The sequence below is a fragment of the Chaetura pelagica genome, unplaced genomic scaffold (genome assembly GCF_000747805.2).
Source record: "Chaetura pelagica isolate M959 unplaced genomic scaffold, ChaPel_1.0 scaffold314, whole genome shotgun sequence".
NCBI classification, from domain to species: domain Eukaryota; kingdom Metazoa; phylum Chordata; class Aves; order Apodiformes; family Apodidae; genus Chaetura; species Chaetura pelagica.
In genome coordinates, this window is record NW_009953218.1 from 805,816 (window position 1) to 810,124 (window position 4,309).

Genomic DNA, 4,309 nt, shown 5'->3' on the forward strand with positions numbered 1-4,309 from the left:
TTCTCTCCCTCCTTCCCCCCAGCAGCACAGGGGGACAGGGGATGGGGTGTAGAGTCAGTTCACAGGCTGGTGGTTCCTGCTGCTCCTTCCTCGTCAGGAAGGAGGATTCCTTACAGTCCTTCCCTGCTTCCCCACAGGGTCCCTCCCATGGGAGAGAGTCCTCCACGAACCTCTCCTTCATGAGTCCTTCCCACGAGGTCCGGAGCTGCTCCAGCCTGGGCTTCCCACAGAGTCAGGGGCTGCTTTGGGAACAAACTCCCCTGGCACTGGGGTCTTCCAAAGCTGCACAATCAGAGTCCAGTGTCAGCAAACCCTCTGGCCACAACATCCAAGTCCACTGGCCAAATTCACCCCTCCTGGTGCCTTCAGGGAATGTTCCACCACGTTCCTCCATGAGTGCAGGGGGACAGCTGCCATCTCGCCATGCGCTGCAGGGAAACTTCTGCTTGGGCACCTTCTTCCCCTTCTTCCTCACCAACCACCAGCACCGCTCTCCTTCCCAAGCACTGCTCTTCTTTTTCAGCACAACACTTCTTCTCCTCCTTCTCTGCTTAGGTGTTATAATCCTTCTTTCATGTGTTAATCGCTGAGGTGCATCTATTGTCCCTCTAATGGCTCCTTGGCTGGGTTTGGATCAGGGGGACCTTCTCAGCTCTTTCCAGAGCCGCTCCTGTGGCCCTTCCCTGCTACCAAAAACCCACCAAACCAAACCAGAACACATTCCAATGTGAAGGTTTTGGTTATTCTCAGCTCTTGTTTTCAGGGTTTTTTGTGCTATAAGGAAGAAATCTTGATAGAGCAATGTTAAGTATGGATCATAGAATTAGGGCTGGAAGACCCCTGAAAGGCAGAGAGAGGAAGAAAGATAAATCCTCACCATCAATTTATTTCTGAATGATGTAAAATATATCCTAACAGCATTCGAGTTTGCATTACTGTTTGGGTCAGGAGCAAGTTGAAATCCAAACTGGAGGTCAGGGTGGTGGCTGAAAAGGATGTATCATGAAGAAACATCCCAGTTATCAGGGGATACAAAATACCCGGACTAGGCTCGTTTGCCCAGCACCTCCCACCCAGTGCCACTTTTACATGCTCAGGGAGAGGTTTGGGGGCCTGTAAAGAATTTTCATCAAAGTGGGGAAAAGAAAATACTTTTACATGCATGCTAACATGTCCAGATTCAGCACTTGAAAACATTCTATTGTGTCAACAAAATGAGGTCCCTGTCATGGCAAGGTAGATATACCTGCTGTGAAATAAAAATCCAGTGGCACAAAACAATTATACTAATGGCAATGGAATTCCTGGCATATGCACATTCTTCATCAGACACTACCCAGGAAATGTGCAGTTTAACCAGTGTAAACCAGTTTATCAAGACAACCATAACCTGAAGACAAATATTTTCTTTATTCCTTATTCCCTTATTAAGACTATACCTACAATGGGAACGACTCTCTAGTTCACACAAATTTTATCAGTTTGCAAGCAGAGACTCTTGCAGTGCACTCAACCTCTTTCCTTGCAAAGGCACCTTTTCCAGTTCAGGGTAATGCCACTAACCTGATGTTGAAGGTGGAACTGCAGTGCTGTAAAATACCTTCCTCCCTTAGCAGTAGGCACTGATCCAGCTCCAAGTGTCAAAATCACAATGATGGGCACTTAATTTTCTACTGCTGTGAGTAAATCTAGACATCTAGAAAAATGTTCCTAATTGCAGATTGTTTTTTCTGCGTTTGTGGGTTTTGTACCTCTACTGGAAATTAAAATCCAGTCCCTCAAGTACAGTCAACTCCATTGTCATCAATATTGAGCTTAATGCCTGCAAGTTTACAAACAAACTAGGGTAAGGACAGACAGGAGAACAACACCTTAGTACCTCACATACCCTCACTTGGCTCTTACAGACCACAAGTGCCTGTGTTATTAGTCCAACAGTTTTATGGGATTATGCAATCCTTTATGAGCTGCCAGTCACTTGATTGTGCTGAATTGCTGCAGGTGATGGTATTTTCTATAGAGCTGCCAGGTAGCCCACTGCAGTGAGTTTTGCTGGTAAGCTGGGCACTGAGCCCCAGCTTGGAGATGCTGCCCAGCAGAGGAATACTTGACCAGGTGTCTGCAGCATGAGATCACCCCTGGGTGCACGTTTTTCCCCTAGTGCACCCACAGGTAGCTCAGGCACCTACCATGTCCCTGCTCCAGCATTCACCCATCACAGCCTTCCCTGTACACCCAACACAGTCAGAGCAGAGTCCTGGAAACTTGCTGTGCCCAGCTTAGGGTGCTGATCAGGAGAGGGGCTGTGATGCTACTGCTGTGCCTGCTGTGGCCCTTGCACATGCAGGTGACACAGGTGGCACATGCAGTTGCCTCAGTAGCAGGGTGTGCTGCTGGATCCATGTGGAGGACACAGATGCTGATGTGCACCTGGGCCAGGGTGAAGAAATAGTCAGGGTGGGCAGGATGTGTCCACAAGAGGAAAGGATCCTTGGGAGAAGTGGGTAGGAGATGCCACAGCACTTGGGAGAAGATTTCCAAACACACACTGCCACTGTGCCGTTGCCCAGTACCATGTTGTCTTGAGAGGTGTTAATTCTGCTTCTTTCTGGCAGGTTGCACCTATATAGGTAACATCCGTAGGCTGTTTCTCATGTGTGTAGTGGTGGTCACTCCAGACACTCACACATACAGTTCCCAGTGCACTGAATTCATCATGCCTTCCTGCAGTTGGGAGCTCTCCCACTGGAGCTGGAGAGAAATAGGAGGAGCTGGCCTCCATGAGCTGTCTCAGCTCCATGGAGAACTCAGGCCCTCCTGTTTCTACCAGAGGCAAAGTATCAAGGGTACCTTTGCTCAGAGAGAGGCAATAACTCCTAAAGGATTCTGCACCAGAGTGCTTGAGGACACTAGGGACACACTCATTGAATGCCTTGTCCAAAATGCAACGCATGACCCTAGACCTGACAGTGTTATGTGTTTTCTAGATTTAAAATAAAGCAGCATCACACTCTGCCACATCCACCTTCCCTGGAGCTCTTAGCCCCATCCCAGTGAATGCTGCCCCTATTTGTAGAGACCCCAGCCTCTTACAGAAGTCAGTTTGCATAAGTAGCTCTTTGTGAGGGGTGTTGCAACGAGGCAAAAGATGCCTAAAAAGAACTGATCCCCTCTGGTCTGCAAACTGACCAAAGATGGTTGCTTCACCTCTAGGACAAGAAGAAAAACTTCATTATTTGGATGTCATTTTCTACAGGAAATTTGCCTTTTTAGGACATGCTCATGATGTTTGCTTAGCTTTGGACTTGCTGAGAATTTGAAATAGGATGCTAAAATACCATGTTCGTATGCTGGTTGTTCATGTCACATAATACAGGACCACAAATGTAAAGCAGTAAAGCAGCAACCAGAAAGAAAAGGTATTTGGCCACCATAGCCAAGCCTTTGAGCTTATGAACATCATAAAAATAAGAAGAGGATCCATCCATGTATCAGATGTTAGTAAGAAAGGACATTTCATGAGTTACACAAAAATAACCTAATCCTACAGAGCTCAAATCAAAGTAAGCTGCACTTTTCATCTATAATTAGTACTTTCATGTTTGCCAACAAGACCCCAGCAGCGCTGGTTCCCATTGGAAAACTCCATATAAAATCATAACAAACAGCCCAGTAAAATTGTTATGCTTGCTGTTTTTCATCTCCAGCTTGGACACATCAGAGGTTGTATCAGGCTACACTGAGACAGCATGCTGTTGCAACATGAAAAGCATAAAAACAGCACCAAATGTTTCACTCAAAGGCAGCCATTTATACTATTCTCCTGGAGACAGACAGCTATTTTCTCATTATTTAAATAGGACCCAAACACTGTAAGAGAAGCTGCAAGTAACAGTCTCCTTATGTCTCTACAAAGGAGGCTTCCCTAGCTGCTGGCATTAAACCAGCTTTTATTTGACAGCCATGCTATAATTACATCTGGGTCAGGAAGCATAAACTGACAAATTTTATTTGGAAACAATAATTGGGAAAAGAAGCAATAATCAAGCAGAGCTAATAATTTGGGATCCATCTCACCCTCCTTGAAAAGGCTTTCCACAGATTCTTAATAGCATAGGAAATAATGGAGAAAATGCACACCCTGAGGAGTATGTGAGAGAAATTGTGCTAAAAAAAAAGTAGCCATAACCAGAAAGATATGTGATGAGCTCTGAAGTCTCAGCTGAATGCTTTGGAGTGAGGAAGTGAAGCAGTGGCCTGAGAGTTCTATAACAGTTGGGGGATTTGGCCACTCTAGTAGGAAAGACAA